Source organism: Quercus suber, unplaced genomic scaffold (assembly GCF_002906115.3).
Source record: "Quercus suber isolate HL8 unplaced genomic scaffold, Cork oak 2.0 scaffold_179, whole genome shotgun sequence".
Classification (NCBI taxonomy): Eukaryota; Viridiplantae; Streptophyta; class Magnoliopsida; order Fagales; family Fagaceae; genus Quercus; species Quercus suber.
Genome location: NW_027069638.1, coordinates 319,299 through 342,894, shown reverse-complemented (window position 1 = coordinate 342,894; position 23,596 = coordinate 319,299). Strand labels below are relative to the sequence as shown.

At 30.6% G+C, this 23,596-nt stretch overlaps 2 long non-coding RNA genes across 2 annotated transcripts; both read right to left on the bottom strand.

Annotated features, from left to right (window-relative positions):
* Positions 1–3,061: 3,061 nt before the first annotated feature.
* On the bottom strand, positions 3,062–8,524 carry LOC136069602 (uncharacterized). The gene is made up of 2 exons (XR_010630819.1): positions 8,360–8,524; positions 3,062–8,209 (listed from the first exon to the last, which is right to left on the bottom strand). It is a non-coding gene; the product is annotated as an uncharacterized LOC136069602 (long non-coding RNA).
* Positions 8,525–13,352: 4,828 nt separating this feature from the next.
* On the bottom strand, positions 13,353–19,773 carry LOC111989597 (uncharacterized). Its single transcript, XR_002880570.2, has 3 exons — positions 19,364–19,773; positions 15,795–19,228; positions 13,353–14,862 (listed from the first exon to the last, which is right to left on the bottom strand). It is a non-coding gene; the product is annotated as an uncharacterized LOC111989597 (long non-coding RNA).
* Between the last annotated feature and the right edge of the window lie 3,823 nt (positions 19,774–23,596).

Genomic DNA, 23,596 nt, shown 5'->3' with positions numbered 1-23,596 from the left:
TAAGGGCTTTTTTAGTTTTTTATAGTGGAAAAACTGTGTCACAAAAAATGTAAACAGTTTAGCATAATATACGGTGTGTAAGATTTTATACGATTGTAAAGGTGATTCAAAACAATCTCCGTGGTAAAAAAAAAAAAAAAGTCTCCAAGATTTTGTTTTGTGGGTGATCGTGATCTCTAGGGTTTCAGAGAAATTTGTCAAAAAGAGAATAACCATAAGAAAAAGCACTAAAAGCAAAGTGCTCTATGACGTCCTATTGACCGAAATGAAGGACGACGTCTCATCATGGATATAGAAGAAGACAAATTTCTCGGACAGACTTCTCAAACCCTAATTACCAATCCCTATACATTACTGAATATCTCTCTGTCTCTCTGCCAAGTATAGGAGGTGTTTGTAGGGTCTACCCCATGTGGGGGAAAATACATGCAACGAAAATCGCATGTATTTTCTCCAAGTTTAGCTAGGGACAAAATATTTTTCCATCAATGATCAACATTCTATGTGGTGCACCATCAAATAAAGAGTAAAAAGCATGCTTGGAATATGTAGCCGATTGATCCACTGAAATAATCAATTATCTAGCCATAATAGTATAGGGTAGTAACGGTAGTTAGTCTTCCCAGTTCCCAACATCTCTATGACAGTATGCAATTACAAAACTGATGAGACTGTACAATGATTATCGTTTCACACATGCATAAAGTTCTTCAAACTTTCTAAAAAAAATTTATTTGTTTTCTTTTCTGTTTGGATGCCAAAAATAATTTACCGATTAAGTTAGTTATTTTCTCTGCATGTTCATCATTATTTTTGTAATAAGTGATACAAAAATACAGCAAAATAATTAGTACTCAATGTATAAAACTTTTACTTTTATTAAGTGTGAGAAAAATAACTGATTATATTAATGGTGTATATTCATATTAGTAGTAAAATTATGTTCTCAATTATAAATGAACTTGTAAGACAAATAGAATGTACTCTCTATTAACAAACTTCTCAAGTAGTAAATAATGTGTATATCCATATTAATATTAAACTTATGATCTCAATTATAAATGAACTTGTAAGACAAATATAATGTACTCTCAATTAACAAACTTCTCAAGTAATAAATAATGTGTCCACACATTCATGTTTCTTTCTTCTTCTTATTCTTTTCTTATTAAAAAAAAAAAAAAAGATGGTGGGGAGTTCCATGGACAAGGTTTTTGAAGGAGAAAATTCACTTTGGATTGAAACATGCGGTGCACCTGTGGTTCAAGGCTGTACTTTCACCAAAAAGTCAAAAACTCTATTTTGTTGCATGAGAGGCACAATATTTAGCTGAATAAACTTAAGTATATAGTGTCACCTACTTTTTCTGCAAGTTGATTTTAATCCATAAACGGCATTAGCACACAGTCTTGAAAAGTTCATCCTTAATTTGCCATGACATTAAAGAAAAGAAAACGATAGCAAAAATATGTTTTATGATGACTGCCCACTTAACTAACCAACTAGAAGATACACAATTTATTAAGCAAAGTTTTTATGCGGCCTGGGTTGCAAGAATATTTTTTATACAAATCAATATGTGATGGTTAAAAAATTATGTGTATGTAACTGTATATTATATAAGTGAGTCATGTGACTCATTAAAAATGTCACTTGACTATTTATCTGGAATGGATAATAAGTTTATTTCTTTCTACATAGGGATGCAGGAAATCCACTCAAGTCTCAACTCATAAGTCATTGGCGTGATCATATATATAAAAACTGTAAGCGGTGAACATCAGATTATGAATTTTGTCATAGAAGTCTTGGTAAAATGTTTGGAAGAATGAAAAAAAAAAATAAAATATATATATATATATATATAAAATAAGTGCGATCGTACCAATACTAATGCATTGAATCTCAACAGAACGGGTGCCCATTTGCCATAATCACAAAGTGGAGGACACATCTTTCATTAAATAGTATATGATTTTGGACATGAGATTATATAATATTATGATCAGCGTAAATAAATATATCTAACCCTTATTTTATAATTTCACATTTTTCATATCGTATAATAGAGGTTTTATAATTTGGCAAAGATTTTTTTTTTTTTTGGGTGCTCAAATAGGTTCTAATCTCATTTTACGTCATATTCTATCACTTTCAGTTAATTGTGGCTCATTAATGGTGTGAATTGGAATGATTTAAAAAGATTACAATTGTAATAACAAAATTTTAAATTTTAGGGTTTAATTTGAAACCATCCATAACTATTGGGGAATTATTTAATTTAATTTTTTTTTTAAATGGTGGCCACTTAGTGCATAGAAAGATAGTAATTTGGTGAAACCATAATTTTTAGTATCCAATATTTATTATAATATGGAATGATTTTTTATTAATTCATGTATTGCATGGACATAATATAATTTCTAAAACTCAACTTTTATTATATAGTATTCATTCAAAGAAATTTATATTATATAGTATATAATACAATATGTTTCTTGATTAAGTCGTGCATCACACGTTTATAACACTAGTCAAGACTCAAATTACAACTACACATATGAAATAAATAAATAAACATTCCTAGTATGTGTTCAGGATAAATTATTTTCATTCATTTATTTTTTTTTAAAAAATAAGTTGAATAAAAAATAAAATACAATTTCACTTGGAAAAAAAATGAGCATTTATAAAGCTTTACATAAGTTGATTTATAAAATGAGTCACCTCATGAACTATACTAGATAGACCGCTATTGTTCATTTGATGTAGTTTATTTTTATTATTTTATTTTTATAAAATGTTGGAGTATTCACCTGTAAGGGGTGTGTTTAATTTATTATTGAGTCCCACGTTAAATAATAACCACAAAAGTGAGTGTTAATATAAAATAACTAAGCCTAAACCCACCTGTTTGCCAAATGGTCTATTACACCATAATAATGACTTTAAATTGACAAGATATCAGGCGCTGATTATGGGTCTTTATTTCTTACTAATTCTAGGAGGTTGACAAAAATTAAGACAGCTCATATTTTCCTTTCATCCATCTCTTCTCCTTTTCTTTTTTTTTTTGAGGGGAATCCATCTCTTCTCATATTAAACATATGACCGGTTGTTTTCTTAATATGAATTAGGTTAAAGTTATATTTTTCTAATACATCTAAACGAAGAAGTTGGATTCCAAACCTAAATGTCATCATTATAACTTCATGCAATGCCATTGAGTAATAAAGCTCTTAGATGGTTTAAGATATATTTATTCTTATTAACATTACAAAACTTACAACCTTATTTTTTTTTAGCTTTTCTTTTGATAATTTACCATTAGATTACATTGTCTCTTTTTACTGTCCATACTTGTAAAATATAAAGATGATTAGAGATAGTTAGAATAGAAATGAATGTAATCTCTCGTCTTAACTTGAGGTTGAGGGAGTAATTGTAATTGAGAAGAGATTCACATTATCACGGAAGAAGATAAGATGACTAGAGGAGAGGAATTTGGTCATAATATTAGCAATACGTCTTTCATAGAAATGAAACGTCCTTTAAGATCTTTGCAGGGAAATTTGTCATAATAAAAAATTATTTTTTTAAAAAAAAGTTCGTACATGAAGAACTACGGGAAGTGAGACCCCAAGTTCTTTCGGCTACAGCATTAGCAAGGGCTACTATTTGGATTTAGTGGAGGAATGAGCCACTGTTCGTTGCTTTTAAAAGGACCAAGAAATAAGATTGTGGCCAAGAAATCTTGCAAAACCACCATAGGATCTCTAATCATCCACACACTCAGCTCAATCTGCATTTGAAAATTTCTGAAGATGCATAGGAGAATGATTTGAGAAAGAGAGACCATAGTCACTAGTGTCTTTAGGTAGCGTAAGATATGTTTTGACAACAGTCTAGTGTGTTTCAGATGAATTACGGACAAACTTTGCTTATGACAAAAACTATTTCAAGCCATGTGAGAGTAAAATATTAAGAGCACCAACAATTTGGTGATAAAATAAGGGATTGAAAAAAGTTTTACCTGCATGTTTCGAAAGCTTGTTGGACGTTGAAATTGGATTTTGAACAACCATAGAATTCGCAATACCAAGTTTCTTAAGAGGTCCGAGATGTACTGTTTTTGAGAAAGATTAAGACCCAAATTGTGGAAGCAGCCTCAATATGAAAAGAAAACAGTGAATGGCTTCAAGATCCTAGAGAGCAAATTTTGAAATCAACTTTTACGAGTTTGAATGCAATGGGACCTATTGTTGGTAACAAAAATGTCCCTAACGTATACAAGGACATAAACCCGAATGTCACCAAGACAATACACAATATGAGGCTTTGGATTTAGATGCAAATAATCCTTGAGTGAGATAGAAATTGACTCCAGTATTAGGTCATTTAGGCAATTGCCTAAAACCCCAAGTTAAGGAAGGCTAAATAATCTTTGGTCTTATATATACTACAATACCATAGTTACATAACAATCCAAATAAAATATATTTCATATCTATTTCCCATTTTTGTTGGGAGAAGTTGTCTATATTTAACTTAAAATTGAAGAAACCCACATATCATTGTGGACACCGCCATATGACACCCTAGAGGGTGTATTTTTAAAAAGTGAGTTTTTGAATTTTGTTTGTCTTTATTGTGGAATTGCTAATTTATGGACATTGACATGTGATGCACCCAAAAAGATTTTAAAAGGTATCCATTAACCGAACCTTTATATTATTAAAAATTCATTATTCATGAAAAAAAAAATCTTTTTTTTTTCTACAAAAATCAGAGAGAGAGAGAGAGAGAGAGAGAGAGAGAGAGTACCTTGAGCTCGAGAATGGTCATGGATGTTTAGCTTTTGAGCAATCATACCTCGAAACATTTGGCTGATATCCATTTGTATTCGAAGAGAACTCTTAGGTGTTAAATTCCATGGGAAGACTTGTCAAATAAGTAGTCCTTGCTTATACCTCAGATTCATTGTCCACTCGACCTCAAAATTTAGGATTGAATAGGGTTCATCTTAAGTTTAATAATGATAGTTTTATTTTGTGTTCATTGAGGAAATCTTAGTTGTCATTTTCTTTTTTGTGAAAAGGTAACATCATCAGAACAGCTTTTGTTGCTTCCAAAATTTCCATGTCGAGTATCAATTATTTGAGAAAGAGTTAAAAAATTCGAGTATTCACCAATGAGTCAATGACTGCTAATATATACGGGTTGGATTAGTAAAGCAAGCATCTAATTATAGAAAGTCCTATATATATGCTTCTTGTAAACTACCATAAAGGAAAGTAGAATTCTACTTACAATTTCTTTCGATTTATATTAGGCATATATTTTGCGTTGCAGTGTAGTATTATTGTTCCTGCTAACCCTACCTGAGTATAAAAGGCTACCCTAAAATCTGGGGGGAATTTTTTATTTATTTATTATTTTTTTTTTATATTTCTAAAGCCAACTTTATATGTAAAACGTAAGTGAAATATATATTTGACTTGCTTATGTACGACATGAAATAATCTTATTATAGTAAAAATTCACAACAATAAAAAGCAACTAATATTGTTAACCTGACTCATAGAATAAGTTGGAAGCTCAAATTCTCACAGACTAAATCCCATTAATAACCAACCAAATGGGATAAACTTCGGTATTGTCATTCATTTTAAACCTGATTCTTTATATTTCAAGATGAGTTAATTAGTTATTTAGCACATTTTTTGCCATTCTTATCACAAATCAACATGTAAAACTAAAAATAGGGACACCATAGAAAATTTACTCAACCCGTCTTGGCAGTGGGGGACCACCAGAAATGACAAAAAAATGGGTTTTCTTTGAGAGCAGAGGTAAATAGGTAATAACCAATTTCATATAGATATGAAAAGTCTTCTTGTCTGCAATAATGAAGTACCATATTGTCTTGTTTTACTCTTGTTCTTTCCCGCAAAATTTGCACTATATATCAATCATTAACTCTCTTTTTTCAATTTTTTGTTTTTTTTTTTTAGCTACAATAAGTCATTTGAACCTTGTCCTAAGGGTTTGAACCTAAGCTGCAAGCTGTCCCTAATAGGTAGATCCAAGAGTTTCTTCAAGAGAAAAAGCTTTCAATTGTCATTGAGTAATTAAGTAATGCTACAATCACAAACAATTTTACAACATTTTTACGAATTGTTAATGTGAAAAAATTTTACTAATGTTTTTTTAAGTCCACCACTGACATCGTTTTTTTACTTACTAATAACTATTCACCACATCAATAATTTGTAAAACAAAATTGTAAAAAAGTTTATAACTCTAGCATTTTCTAGTGTGATTTTCACTTTTGAGAATTAAACCTTCAAGCACTTCGGCTGTGAATACCTACATACATGATTTAATGTTCTAGCATGATATGGCGGAAGATCCATTTGGACCTTATGTTAGCATTATTATATTTAATTATACCCTATCTTAGCTCTAAGTTTTGTTCTTTTAAAAATAAAAGCCAAAATCGCCTAATTAAATGGATATTGATTTTGGGTTGGATTCAAAGATATGATATTTTCAAGGTTTTTTAATAATTTTTTTATAGATAGATAGTTGAGGTGGTATAATTTGAACTATGAATATCTCTGTTAAAAATACTAAAAAAATTTAACAGATAAACTGTATTAAGACCCATGCTCAAGATAGAAAACTTTGTAGAGAAATAAATGGAGGCTACCTAGAATATAACTGCAGTAGGGGGTCATTATGGTCCCCACATGCAGTAGTGACCAGTGGCCAACCACCTAGCTATACTTCTACTGTCGGGAGAGAAGGAAAAGAAACTTTTTATCATATGAAGCGAACAGCCTTAAAGATTTGAAAAAGGAAAAACCACAAACGTGAACTCATTAATAATATGATAATATCAGTACTTAATTGTTGAACATTGCATAAAGCATAGACTAAGAATCAAGTAAGATCTTCTGTGTAACATGCATGTACAGACATGCTTTGATATTTAAGATATATATATATATATATATCTATATAATATGTATTATCCTTTTTAAGATCCCAGAATTCAGGAAACAAAGTGATAGATTGTTTATGGCAACCAATAAGCTACCTCTAATATTGATTATTTTTATAAAAAAAATATTTTTATCAAAAGATTTCCTTCATCTATAAAGTGCCAGAAGTTCTACTACCCAGTCAAACCTCATTTCCTGTACATACACAAGTCATATCTAAATTTGTACACATATATCACTTTTCCTTGTATGAACTTTAAAGCTGATGCTTTGGTGTAGTCACACCAGTCACAACACTTCTCAATCTTAATTCTTTGGAGCTAGCTCTATCGATCTAAGCTAGTGAAGGCGATATCTCCAGCAAAAGAACCTTTGAAATCAAGAATTCTTGTCTCTTTTCATTGAAAAATTTCGTATGACACCACTAAATTTCTGTGGAATATATCAAAGATCTAACTAGTTCATGCGCATGCTATTATAGAACAATTAATATGGCTTATGGGGGTTTAGAATTAATTATCACGCAAATTCTCTTAACCATGGATCTTTGTAATACATGGGTTCTAAGATAAAAATATATCTTCATACACCTACATCTTCAAAGACTTGAACATGTAGTAGGCACTCGATAGAAACACAGCTCAACCTAACTGATCAAAGTCAAAACTTCTAGACTTTAATTAAGATGATGACATAAATAAGAATTCAAAGGTTGAAATTAGAGCTTGGTCTTACTTTCAATGGACCTCGAAGTCATAGGGAAAGTTGTATCCATAAATCAAAGGCAAGCACAAACTTACCCATCCTTTTAACAGCCTCTACACCTACCTGATGACACACAGGCTAAACCTACCATGAAAACACATAAAATATGCACACACACACACACACACACACACACTTGTATTGTTGCGCAGATATAGCTTCAATACCCCCAAGTTTTTTTCTTTTTAAAGATCATATTAGGGAAAGAAATTATGATTAGGGTTTATGACTCTAGCCATAACCATAGGTTCAAGGTCGAACAGACAATGAGACAAAGGTTATAATCCGCAAAAGGACTGCTCACTTGACAAGCATATCATAGAATTCACTCACCCGTATTTCGTTGATCAAAACACATATACTCCATCCGATCATATATTCAACATGGTTGTACCATCTTTGATTTCATGGTATATAGGTCGCTTAAGGTATTCCATCTGGAAAAAACATACATAAAAAAAATCAAAGAGTAAGCTTTTATAACATCCTAAACAAGCTCAATATATGAACCAAAAATGGAAGAAAAAAAAAACTAATAGAGAAAAGAATAAAAAGAAGAAGAAGAAGGAGAAGAAAGAAAGAAGTACCCTTGTGATAGAGAGTACTGAGCTCAACCCCATCTAGGGTATGCAGCTGAGTTAAGTTTCCAAGCGATTTTATAGAGATAAGATTAGTTTAGCCCAAATAAATAAATTAAAAAAAAAACAAAAAAAAACAAAAAAAACAAAAAGAAAGAGAAAGAGAGATAAGATTAAAGAGTCCTGGGCCCAAAAAAAAAAAAAAAAAAAAGAAAGGTTCTTCAATGGGTTAAAGCGTGTGAAATCTGTCCAATGGCGTGCATCTGCTACGTTTTGCACGTGAGGAGGTTTGACTAACAGGTGATAAAGATTTTTCATGTTCTCTCTCTCTTTAACAACCTTCCTTAGTAAACAATAAATAAAGAAAGAATAGCTAAACTCCGGTTGTTGTTGTACTTATTTATTTCTACCTATTTTTTCGTCTTAGTTCTTAATTATAAAGAAGTGAGAAACTTGGATTTAAAAAATAAGCACCTTGTACTTGACTTTGAAATACTTTTATAAGTTTTATCCTTTCATGGGAAAAGATATAAGATTTGTACTATAGTAAGTAAGTGATACATGATTAACGCATGAGTGTTTTTTTTCACAGTTTGTGGGTCCTATAGGTGTGTGGGATCTAGATATCTACTAGTTGTTAACATGTACGATGCACAGAATATTTAAATAAAAATAAAAAATAAAAAATACTTATTTTACTTAAAGGTTTATTACTTAATTTTAAAAAATGTATAACTTGAAAATGAATGAAAATAAGTAATTTTTTGTTCAATATAATGATTTAGAAAAATTCTTTTTCTTTCATATCATTGGTTTCGCATAACACATTTTAGTATAGGCTATTCTATGGTGATGACTTCACATAATACTCAACTTAAATTAAATCTACTATCTACCACCAATCTAATCTATGTTATCTTGATAATAGATCTACAAATTGCATTCTCATATTCTTAAAACTTGCCACATTATTATTATTATTATTATCTATATATAATATAAAACCGAAATTTTTGACTTTTTGAGAGACTTACATTAGAATTAAGATTAAAAAAATAATTATAATTTTTTTAATTAGACCTCACGTTAGAATTTTTTTTTTTTTTTTTTTTAAAGGAGAGTACTTTAGGTTTAAAAAGAAAAGAAAAGAAAGACTCACGTATATATAAAATAAAAAATAAATAAATAAATAAATAACTTTAGGATTAAGGAAGAGAGAGATAGAGAGAGACTCCTATTAGGACTCTCTCACTATATAGTTTAAAAAATTAAATTTTTTTATAAATTAAAATGATGAGGAAAAAGGAGAGAGAGAGACTCCTGTTAGGACTCTCTCACTATTTAATTTAAAAAATTAATTTTTTTTTTTATAAATTAAAATGATGATATGAAAAATTATGAGAGTTTCAGATATTTCAGTTTTTTATATATAGATGATATATATATAGCAGGTGCACAAGATACTTTCCCATGATTTATACGATATAAACTATTCCAATTTCTTAAGGAAAAAAAAAAAAACTACTTTTATATCATAATAGGAGATGTTTGGCAAACCATAAAATTAATTTGGTTTTAATATAAGTTGAACTAAAATAAAGATCAATTTAAAATTAAATTGGGTTTTTTTTACATCCAATTATTTTAGATTTAGAGGTGTTTGGTAAAGCACAAAATTTATTCAGCTATAATACTAGTTGAATAAAAAATAAAACCAATTCAAACTAAAATACATTAGGTTTTAGTTTTCCTAGAATCAAGTTAGAACAAGTTTTAGTTAACTTGCAGTTTAGAATGAAAATCAAACTCATGCAAACTAATTTCTAATTGGAATATGTATTTAAAAATCAAATTCAAAATACAATAATTTAAAATTTTGATTTTGGTGGGAATCTATTTGAAATAACTAGTTTGTTGAACCAAGAATTTACCAAACTAATTAAAAATTAATAAACTAGTAAAGTTGTTCTTGGTTGGTCTGATTTTGTGATTTACGAAACGCCCCTTAGGTTAGAATCAATTTTGATAAGAAATAGTACGAGGAATTGCAAAATTTAAAACTAGTTTTTTCCCAGAAATATGCATGTGAAAACATGATAAATTACTCCGTAAAAGATTTTTTGACAGAATACAAATTTGAAAAGTAAAAATCTATAACTTTTTTTTTTTAGAAATATTATATCTTGTCTAATTTTGAATCGATTTTCTAAACCTTACAAGAATGAAAAAAATTAATACAAGTTATACTTTTCATAATTGGTATAGTTCTATGACATGCCAAACATCTCCTAGAGGCCATTTCCTTGCTTTTAACACTCATCATTCAAACTTAGGTAAACATATATGTTTGCGTCTTAATCATATCACTTTTATTTAACCATTTTATATTTTTGACTTTCTATAATCTTTATTTATTACAATTCTGATGATGTATGTTAATTTATATAAATACAATACATACAAGTCTCTAGTCTCTACTTGTTATAATATATACAGTACTTTCTAAGAGTGGAAGTTTGGATCCGAATTCAATTCAATTAACTAAGATGAAATAAATTAGATTTGGAAATGGAATTACGAAATCAACATTTATTTTTTTTTAAAATAAATTTATTTTATAATCCAATTTATTTGTTTGGAACCAAAAAAAAAAATTGAAATAGAATTTAATTTTCACTTAATATTTGAAACATATGGGTTGCATTAGATAAAATTCCCCATACTACTGCCACTAGCCCACAACATTTAATTTGCTATCCAAGCTTGTAAAAAAAATAAATAAATAAATAAATGCTGGAGAGAAGAGTTTAATTATTCACATTTAATATTTTTGGAGAGAGAGATGTTTTATTAATTCATTTTGGTTTCGAACAAGTTAACTGAATTTTAATGCAATTAATTTTGGTACCTAATAAAGTTTTTTTTTTCTTTTATAATTGGTTAGAAATGATCCTACTGCTACATGAAATAAGTTATTACTTATCCCAAAAACATTTGTTAAGATGCCTATGGTAATATATATCCTTAAAACTTTAACTTTTGCTTTAGAAACATTTGAAAAAGAAAAATTTATTTGTTAAGAACCAGTAAATCCAATCATTAAACATATATATAGTTACAAATCTAGTCATTGTTTAATGATCTATGAATGTTAAATTACTGATTATCTAAAAAATTTACACTATTAGAAAATGATAAATTTAATCATTTAACCATAATTTTAATACTCGCTTTCATATGTAGGCCTAAACTCTCCCCCTTAACAAGTAGGACCTAACACGTGAAATTTTTTAGATTTTAAATAAGAGGTAAAATGGAGACAATGATTGAATTCAAGATTTTTTACTTTAATACCATGTTAAATTACTAGTCTTACAAAAAATCTTTAACTATTAAGTAATAGTGAATTAAAATTACTGATTTTACCAAAAAAAAAAACCTTTAGCTATTAAGAAATAGTAAATTTAATCATTTAATAATAATTCTAACAATGAAATAGTAATACAAGTTAAATAGCAAACTATTAAGTAAGCTTTTAATTAGTCTTTTTTTGGAATTCTAGTTTTCACAAGTTGTGTGATCTATGTATAACAGAAAAAATGTACCTCATTCTATATTGTCGAATTGTGAGCTGTGTCACTTGGCTCACTCCTCCTTAAAATCAATTGGTGTTAAGGAAGACATACTCAAATCTTCTATGACATTCCACATTGCACCCTTGATAAAATTTCTGCAACTCGAACCCATGACCTTAGCTATGATAGCATTTTTTGGACTTTGAGCTATGTTACTTTACCTCAAAATCAATTAGTGATGAGGAAGACACACTCAGATATTTTATAGAATTCGACATCACACCCCGAGGACTTATTTTTAGAGTGATCGTAAGGATATTTTGTGAACAAGACATCCATTTGAACTTTTGAGTAGAATAAGGCAGAGCCGCAGAAGTCATGCCTCCAATTATTTGTGGCACAGTTATTGAGATATTTGTTGATTGAATTTATATTAGTTCTCATTGTTAGTATTACAATAACTTTGCTTATCTAAAACTTGTGAGGCCACTCTATGCATATGCCAAAACTTTGCTTATTTGTGATTTCATATATATTTCTGAGATCCTTTGGAATAAAGAGAGAGGGAAAAAAATGGTGAACATATGAAATCCTTGAAAAACTTTGTCTCAATTGTATTTCTATAATGAAATAATATGTAGATTACAACATTGACAAGTCTCTTCTTTTATAATTCTCTTTCCTTTTAAACTAATTACACTAGAAGTACTAGTGCACCACTACATAACCCTAGTGCGATGATCATTCCACAAGTATAAGTGCTTGTGAGGAGTGGAGGATAAGGGTCAGGGTTCAAGTTTCCAGAAGGGAACTTCACACACATATACATTTAAATTATGATAAAATATAATTTCTATCTTGTAAAAAAGAAAAAAAGTACTGGTGCTATTCGTAGCTTCGTGTTAGTTCATAATTTGCTTTCCCATCATTATCTTTGTCAATTTCCTTTCCTTTTAAATTCACTAAATCTTTAATTGTTTATGTACCAGTAATTTGTCATATACAATTAATACCGATTTTCACTTACCTTTCAAAAAAAATATACCAATTATCTATATCATTCGTTTTTATATAAGAAAGGTACTAGTTCTTTTCCAATTAAGATTCTCTTTGTTAGCTAGGGTTAGTGTGCCTAATTTACCCAGTACATCAAACTTGAGAGAGCGGGGCTTAATATTTAAAAGATTCAAAGATTTAATAGTTCATGTTTATAAAAAAAATTGGTTCAGGCACACTGGAAATTTCCATTTAATTTGTGCATAATATTTTTTTCCCTTTTAAAAATAATTGAGTTTTTTTTTTCTCTCCCCCCTAAGAATGTTATCAAAATCAATTAGTTTTGTTAGAAATACAAACATTGATACACCATATAAAATATGTTAGTATAGATGCGGAAGTAAAAGTATAAAGTATAAAACACAATAACATACGAGAGTTACGTGGTTCAGCCTAACGGCCTATATTCACGAAGGAAACCCAAAGGACTACATCAATAATATATTATAGTGTAGTACAAATCATGTATTACAATGAATCATAACATGTGTATATATAGTAGACTAAACCTTAGATTAATAGACTTCTAGTACAAGAGACTTGACTTGCACACAAAGTAGAATTAAACTTGGGCCTATACTAATGGACTACTATATCTCTAACACCCCCTCTCAAACTCAAGATGGAAGCTTGATAAAATCTTGAGATTTGATAGGGTTGAGAAGATCCTTTGAATGAAGTTTGGCTCTGTGACGGTAGTTTGAGGAAGGCAATAGTCTTGCAGTGTTGATACGACTTCTAACGGTGACATGATTATACCGAAGAGTTTTAACAGCAGTAATAGGAAACCAAATAAGATGAACGCAATGAAAAAACACCGAAGAAGACAAAGATTGCTTTTAAATATACCATAAGGACAGAAAACCATGGCCACAAAAAGGTGGCACTGATACCATGTTAGAAATACTAACAGTGATACACTATGTTGAATATGTTAGTATGGATGCGGAAGCAAAAACATAAAGTATAAAACATAATAACATACGAGAGTTACGTGGTTCAGCCTAACGGCCTATATTTACGAAGAAAACCCTAAAAGGCTACATCAATAATATATTATAGTGTAGTACAAATTTTGTATTACAATAAATCATAACATGTGTATATATAGTAGATTAAAACCTAAACTAATAAACTTCTAGTACAAGTAGGAGACTTGACTTGCACACAAAGTAAAATTAGACTTGGGCCTATACTAATGGACTAATATATCTCTAACAAGTTTATAACTTATTCGACTGACCTAGTGTTTTTTGTAAATTTAGACAACCATATTGTACTATAATTGTACAACATCTTTTGATATAGCTAGATTACATGAAATTACAATTTAACGAAGGAGCCAATCATAGATTTCTTCACTCACACACGTTTATAACTAACTAAATTTTTTGATGATGTTATCTATTTAATAACTTTTAATTAGCTTGATTTTTTTTTTTTTTTTTATAACTCAATAGTTGGGAGAAAAGATATTTGAAGTTAGATGTATCAATTATCAAACAACTTTCTTTTTCTTTTTCTTCTTCTTTCTTCTCCCTCTCGTGAAACAAAATAGACGCGGAGGAGATAGTGAAAAAAGAAGAAGAAATATTGAAGCCAAACACACGTTAAGGGACTTCGCAGCTATTGTCTTCGAGACCAATCATGTGACCGAAGAATAGGGGTGGGGGTAGATTAACTTACCGCGAGATTTGGTGTAATCGATGTTAAGAAATACTAAAGTAAATGGTATGAAGTCATTGAGAGCTTGTGCTGGGGCAAGAGTGAAGATGAAGATGGAGCAAAAGAAGAACTTGATGGACCAATGAAAGTCTGGTTTCTTCAATTATTGCCTTCTTTAAGTCTTAACTCTGATTTTGGCCATGTGGAACCCTTGTTCTGTATGCATACAAGTAACACTACGTTTAGGAGTTCATCAAAAAATGTAATAAGATAAGCAAAATAGATTATAAAAAAATAAAGGACAAGATATAGGTACAGTAGTTAGGTGTTGTTCTTTAAGTTCACCCTTCAAGATTTTGCCATTTGGATTTTTTTTCATGGAATGAAAGTATATTTTTTTAATTAAGTAGCCACGTAGTTGAATTTTAAAAGGAGAATTTAAGGAACAGTACTTAAGGTATTGTACCTAAGTTTTATTCAAAAATAAAATAGAAGGTAAAAAAATATGATTTAAAATAAGATAAAATTGTATGAGTTTATAAAATAAAATAAAAAAAGAATGAAAAATGTTTAATAAATAATTTTACTATTGTAAACTTAACTGTTATTTTATTATTATTATTATTTTTTGTAAATTATATATAAGTAAAATAAAAAATTCAACATTTTACCTTTATTTTATTAAAAGATAAATATTCATCCCAATACTAAAAAAAATGGTTAGAAAGAAACATGGTGCAATAGTATTTTCTACTAGTTATTAGTATATTCCTTTTCTTTAAACTCATAGGAGAATTAACTATATGAAATATTTCTTAAAATAATATTCTCATTCTATTTCCTTAATTATAGAGATATTTGTAACATGTCTATAGAACTTTTGTAAGGAAACCAACTCATGAGACTACTTTGTGTCAAATATACTCTTGACTGATGTGGATGTGAGTTTATGAAACAAGCAAGGGCTTTTGTACAGAATTTGTCTTTGAGAAATTAAGGGAAAGACTGTTCACACAGAGGACCATTTATTTCTCCTTGACCTACGGGTACCTTCTGTAGCAAAAGTTTTATACATATATTTACGTATATATGCTTACCACACCAAAAAATAAATAAATAAGAAGTCATATATGTAGAGAGATTCAAACCTGATTGGGTCATAATTTGTTTTAACTTTCTTGATGATGATTTCTGACTCTGGTCCACGAAACATATAAAAAGGACCAAAAGTGGTGATGTTTCCATGCAAATCCTTGTCAAATGATCAGTCCCTTTTGCTCATACTTCACATTCGTTGTAAGTTCCACCTTACCACTGGCTAGTCTTTAATAATCTAGGTATGGTTGATCACATTCTAAAATTTTTTAGCTTAATCTATTCGTGTACAATTTCTTAGAATTTCACATTGTGAACGTGTAAACAAACTTTCAACTAAATAAGTAATCTAAATAGCTCATCCAAATGCAAACTAACATGCGGTATCCTATGACCAATATTTTTTTTTAATTGATAAATTACACGTAACACCATGAGTTCTGAAACATAAACAAAGATGGTTTGAACTCACAACTCGATCTAATGGGCCAAAAAGAATACTAAAGAATTGATCAGTACTCGTACAGAAGTAAAGATATTGGTCCCCTCGATGTGTGTATTTCTAGCTCGAATCTGTATAATAATCAATTTTGGCCCGTGTCCGTTTATGACTTTTGGGTTTGGCAAAGGCAATAAGCTTTATCACCATTACTTTACCAAAAAGTTCTCCAAAAATAATAACATCTCTCAAACGAAGAGTAATGCTATGGATATATAAAAATGTACAATTTTGTGTCGCAACATTTTATATAATAAATTGTAATTGATAAACATGTGATAATATGCTATACAAAAATACTCTCTCCTCGTCACAAATTGTGACAGTATATTTTTATATATCCTTAACATTACACCTCAAACAAAACAAGTATGAAGCATGAGCACAGATACCGCCAAATTTGAACTCATTGATAATTGACTGTCCAGACTGCAACAAGTATAGGCTAGAAAAGCCTAGAATCTAAAGGAGATTGTCCAGTCCACTAGCTGTGAAGTATTTAACTACTTTTCAAAGGTCCCTAGAAGTTGGGAACAAAAAAACTAGAGTGACGGGTATATCAATGTTCACAAACATTAATGTAGGGTCACCTTTTACAATTTAATTAGTAATGGGTCTCAATAAAAAAATAAAAAAAAGTATAAAAAGTAATGTGGCGGATATTTAAGCATGTTGACCATATATAACCACGAAAGTAAATATGTTTTCATTCTTCTTCTATAATAGACCTAACTTTTGATTCTAAAAATAAATAAAAATACCAGCCTTTTGTAATTTGTAATAAATTCTTTCTTTTTATAATAGGCAGAAGTTTAATTTTAACTATAACGTTCATTTTATAATTATTAATTTTATCATTAAATTAAAAAATCAATCAATTTTTTGTGTAAATAAAATTTAAATTTTAAATTTCTTATTTAACAATAAAAAATTTTAAAAGTTGAACTAATTAGAATCCACGACAAACCTAACTTTTAGTTATCAATAAGTTTATTACAACAATTAAACATTAGTTCCAAAATGTTTAGTTATGAAATCTTAAATAGACTGATTAGAACTAGTTTCATATATATATATATATATATATCAATATATATATATCAATTTTCATAATTTTTTTAACAACTGTTCTGTTATGATTAGTGTTGGTCTACTTGAAACTATCAAAAGTTTCCACTCTAAATAGTTAATGAAAAATTTTGTGCACAGTATACAACTATACATAATATTGCTCTCTATTTATTTCTTGGGTGGAAGAGGGAAGGTGTGTATTTGTGTGTTCAGTCAACAGGTCTGTCTTTCAACTCTTCTAGTGGGTTATGAGCTAGTATCCACCCACATAGAAGTTCCACATTTACTACCAGCCAGAGGTTCTGCTACCTAGTCAAACCACATTCGTCTCTCTCTCTCTTATACATATAACATATTGGTGTAAGAGACAGAGAGTGAGATTTTATATATTTTGCATGTGTTATCCTATTCTATTTACCACTGAGAATGTATATGACCTTTAGAAAAATCAACCTACCAAATAAGATAAGTCTTGAAAGTAGTCAATGCTTTTGTCTTTTTGGATGAATGGATATTATGTTTTAACCTAGTAAAACGAATAGAAGAGAAGAGAGAGATACTCCTCATTGCTCTTATACACCTTTTTAGAAATAAGGAAGAAGTTCACCAGGCCAACAAATGATTTCCTCTAATTAAAGCCTAGAGTTTACAACAAATCATTTAGGCAAGCCTTGGGATTAATGCCTATAAACTAACTTCATTGACACTCTTCCTCCAAACTTTGTGTACCAAAAAGAATAAAGGCTCTCTCTTTTAAATTAGGGCAGGTACCTAGGTTTTCTCTTTTATGGTTTGCTATCCTCTAGACCCATGTAAAATCACTAACACGTGCTTGGTTTCAACCCTTCCTCTACTACTCAATATGCGGTTCACACATTTTTATCTACCATACCTACTTCATGTTAACCCTTCATTTATTACTACAAAATATATATTAGATAAGACAATATGGTCGATTAAAAAAAAAAAAAAAAGACAGCATTGAATATTCTATGTAAACGATTAATTAAGTAGATATGATATATATATATAGGTGCCATAGATTAGATAACCATAAATATTCTATGATGGAGCTACTAGTTTCATGCCTTAAACTCCCTTGATTGCTTTGCACCATATCACTAATATTAACCCATAAACCTCCAACTAATATGGATCGAAACCTAAAACTTTTTCCATAGATATTCTACCACAGCCAAATCTGGATATCCAAAAACATCTGAATGTTCTGATTACAAGAAGGGAATCAGTAGCTTATTCTCCCATTTATCAAAATCTATATATGCTTTTGATTGATCCAATAACAGAAGTATGTTCCTAAATATTGAAATCATTGGAAATATGAGTTATCTATTATTATTAACAAAGTAATTAAACCCCTTGTATTCCTTAATTACAATATTACTACTTTCTAGTGCAGCTGTAAGTCATATAAAGCGTGTCTAACCACCTAAGAAACAGTACCACATAAAATACATATATTTAGTCTCACGCATATGCATGCTATCAGAACTATTTACTCTGGTCATGCTGCTCATCATCAAGGATTCGAACCCTAGACACCTTGCACCAGAGAGGTGTCAGTACCATTGGGCTATCAGCTCGAACCCCAAAAGTTGTAAGCTGATGATACTAATCACACTCACTTCATCTATAGGGAAAATTCATAAGCGTAGGAACCAAAAACTGGTTCACTTTCTATAAACAATACAAAACAAAAAGTGATTTCGATGAGAGTTTTCCTGACTATAGTGTTAATTAACTGACTGGCTAATATGTTCAAGGTCGAACAGACAACGAAGCAGAGGTTAATCCGCAAAAAGACTACTCACTTGGCAAAGTATAGCATGGATCCACACACCAATACTCCATCTGAACACGCTTCGATCTTGGTTGAACTATCACCTTAGAAACCTTCTGAAAGCAGTAAATAACATGTTAGTGACATGGTCCAAATCAAGCCAAAGAAAATCAAAACAATTTGTTTAACTATAAAGGAAAAGGAAAGTACAAAGTTGGTTTGAACAAGGTAGATGAAGAAGTAGTAAGCACCTGGTCCCTGAGGCCAGTGATACACTGATTCTGAGTGACCACCTAATACGATCGAGGTGTGTTCTACGGTGAGGACCAACCTTGTTTTTATAGAGATAAGAAACAAAATATCTTGAGGAAGCTAAAGCGTGTGAGAGTCTGCATATGTGCAACTGCAACCTGTGGCACGTGAAAAGCTTTGACTCGCTGGTGACACATAATATAGCTGAGGGTGTGTGCATGTGCTTGCCTTTGCACCATAACAACAACCTTCCTTGTAAAATAGAAAAGAGAGTGCAAGGGTAATTGTGTCCTCAAAAGTAAAGAGAGAGAGAGAGAGTAGATGGAAAAGTTGTGGGGGGTTAGTCATGAATCATGACTAAGACTGAAGAGTAGGGTTGAGAAAGAAAGCGTAGGAAGTCAGGTTAGATGGCTCGTGTGATTCTGAAATGCTGATGAGAGCGAAAATGAAATTGGGCTTAGCCTTTTTGTCCAACTCCAACCTCTCACATGCATGTTACCAGTCCTATCCTATCTACCATCTTCCTCCACTTAGCATCGATTCTATTTTGCAAAGAGACAGGAGAAACAAGAATTTTCACTGAATATTACTTGAAGCGATGATCGTTATATCACGACATCAACGGTCATCCGAGTAAATTGATATTGCTTTAATTATAACAGATAAGGTTAACAATTATAAAAATATATATACATATATATATATATATATCTCATATATCTAGTGTTACTTTTTAAAAAAGCGTTAAAAATATTATTAATTTTACTATAAAAATGTCACAAATTATGCTTTTCCAAAAGCACAACAAAGGATATTCCAATAGACTAAAAACCAAAAATATTTTTACAATTTTTTTTAATAATCGTTAAAATGATATGTTATAATTGGTATATACTAAAATTGTCAAATTAACAGTGGCCAATGAGTCAATATGAAAATAATATTGTATAAATCACAACTTATTGTCCCAATAATTGTGAAATTTTTATGTCTCTAATTCTCTAGATATTGGAATTTCTCCAAAAAAAATTAAAAATAAAATACTCATTTATTGCCATATGACAGAAATTTATGTGGCTAAAAAAACCAAATGTTGTTTTCCTCTACAGACAGGCTTATATACATTTGCCATGCATGCGCTCATGCTTTCATTTTCTAACCTATTTCAACAAGTAAATGTGTTGTTTCTACGCAAGCACTTATCTCTTTGTTTTTTATTAAATACATGATGAGTATCCTTGTCTGATCATTTGACTGCATTAGAGTTCTTGCCAGAGCTTAATTGGAAAAATCGATAAGTGGTTAGAGCATAAACCTAATTTAAAATATACTCCATAACCAATTCACTTAATTTCACCTAACAAGTAACATTGACCATATGGAAGAAATTAAGCAGACGATAACTATCTTTTTTTAGTCTAATCACCTATTCGGCGCTTAAAAACTTTGACTCTAGGATAGCTGATTTGGCAGGCAATAACTGTATGTCATCGCACAAAGTTTGGAGGTCATACTCATATAGCTATGAGATCAATTCGAATATTAAATTTGATGGAAATTGTGAACTATTGAAAGAAGTCGACCGAAAATGATTTTGATAAATTATTATTATTATTCTTTAGAAAAATATGTGTACCGCCGTTTAGTGATTATTTTTGCTTACAGTCGAAAACGTTTTTCTTCTATCCTCTCCTTGTAAACCCATGAATTTAATAGTTACAATAATAAGAAAAAAATATTTGAATCCTAAGTATTCTCATTTAAAAAAAAAAAAAACAAACAAATATTGGCAGGCAATAACTGTATGTCATCGCACAAAGTTTGGAGGTCATACTCATATAGCTATGAGATCAATTCGAATATTAAATTTGATGGAAATTGTGAACTATTGAAAGAAGTCGACCGAAAATGATTTTGATAAATTATTATTATTATTCTTTAGAAAAATATGTGTACCGCCGTTTAGTGATTATTTTTGCTTACAGTCGAAAACGTTTTTCTTCTATCCTCTCCTTGTAAACCCATGAATTTAATAGTTACAATAATAAGAAAAAAATATTTGAATCCTAAGTATTCTCATTTAAAAAAAAAAAAAACAAACAAATAATATCACTGAAATATAAGAATTTTCAATTCTAAACCCATTAGTTAAAACATCGATTATTATGGTAAGATTTTAGAGTTATCAAATGAACCTTAAAGATATAAAGTTAAAATGGCTTTTTTTTTTTTTTTGGTAAAGCCCCTTGTGTTTTTGTTTATATTATTGCAAACGTAGCGCTTTTGTGTTACCTTCTATTTTTTACTACGCACCTTTTTTCCCTTCAAAAATTTAACTTACAATGTGAAAATTGAAATATTTAAGGAGTAAAAAGGTCTCCGTGCCAAAACAAAATTAAGTAGTGAATTAGTGATTCCAATGTGATTTCCTTCGTATTATAATTGCTTAATTTTGCATATTTATATCATTATTAAAAAGCATTATCATACTTATTTTGAATTAATTCATGCATTTTATAATTAGTTTTAGAATAATGCTAAATAATCAATTTTATGCTTAATTGAATTTTAATGCGTAAATTTGTTTTTTGTAGGATAATAAAATTAAATAAGTGAATTTGTGCAAAGAATAAAGCTGATGGACTTTACTTTTACAAGGGTCATGATAAAGTCAAAGAAGGCCAACTCAATTAAATTTGAGTTCAATTAGAATAAGGAATTAAAGGAAATTTACACCAAATCCAAGTCTAATTCGGATTTGAATTCTAGCTTGCACACCAATTGGTATTTAGAGCATAACTTTCGGCTCAAATGTCCAATCAAAATGATTTAAGTTGGACTGGAAAGTTAACTTAAAGGGATACAACTTTGTAGTTTACCAAAAGTCCAAATTCCGAAGTTAAGTGGGCCAAAAATGTCGGTTAAGTGAAGCCTAAAACCTAGGATTTTCTTCAAACAGGAATTCAACTTGTAATAGATTTTTTTTTTTTTTTGGTCTAAAACTTGTAATAGAATTTGTGGGGCCTATTATCTAAAAGGATACAGGAATCATAGGAAATGGGCTTGGGGCCCAACGGCCCAGTTCGAGGACATTCACTTGTCCGAGGATGATTAAAGAAATGTATTGTGGGACCAGTATAAGAAAAAGGGATGAAGGTCATGAGCGGTGGCCCAAACTGTGTCCGAGGACAAGACTCATCTCAGATACCATGGTCCGAGGTGGTTATAACTATCTGACTATCCAGGGCACCCTGCAAAGTTATATTAGAACTGGACAGTGAACGTGGAACAAGGGAAGAACCGGGGGAGATAACAAATATCTTCTGGAGTTGCTACCCCCACATTAAATGCTTCCCAACTAACTCTCTGGCCGCATTAATGTGGAGGTGATACCTGAACAGTAATCAAGTAGCCTTATGGCAACTAAGTGAAGGTCCTGGGAGGTGCTGGATGGGACAGAAAGGAGTTCTAAGAACAGAGCCTACACGTGTACGGTGAAAAGAGAGTGATGAACGGAGTATATAACCAGAAAGTGGGTGACATTAGAGAAGGACTTTTTGGAAAAACAAAAGAGAGGGAGAAGAACGAGGGAACTCAGAAAGATACCCCCTAAAACCTAGCCGAGGAGAGTTTTTATCATACAGTTAGCTTGAAGTGTCTTTAACTGCACTGTAACCATGACCCTTTCTATCAAGTAGAACTAGTTCTTGCACCCACGCTCTAAAAATTTATTGTTTGGGCTTGTTGGGCTAGAAACCCATCATTTTTCTGGGTCCAATCCAAATTGAGTCCTTACAATAGTCAAAGAATGGCCATTCATGCTAGGGATGAGGCCTTAATGTACAAATTTTTCCCATCAAGCCTGGGTCCAGTGGCGATGAGATGGTTCAACGGCTTAAGAGTTGATACTATTGACTCTTTTGAGAAGCTCACACAGGCTTTTGGTGCTCGTTTTATCACCTGCGGGAGAATTGTTTAACCCTTGGGATTGTTATTATCCATGTCTATGTGGGAGGGGGAAACCCTGAAGGCCTATTCTGATAGATATTGGGAAATGGTCAATGAAGTAGACGGAGCTCATGATGACGTGGCCATTAATACCTTTAAGGAAGGCCTTCCAACTGGGCATGGCCTGAGGAAATCTCTGACTGGTAAACTTGTTACTAGCGTGCGTCAGCTTATGGATCGGATAGACAAGTATAGAAGAGTAGAGGATGATCAGATACAAGGTA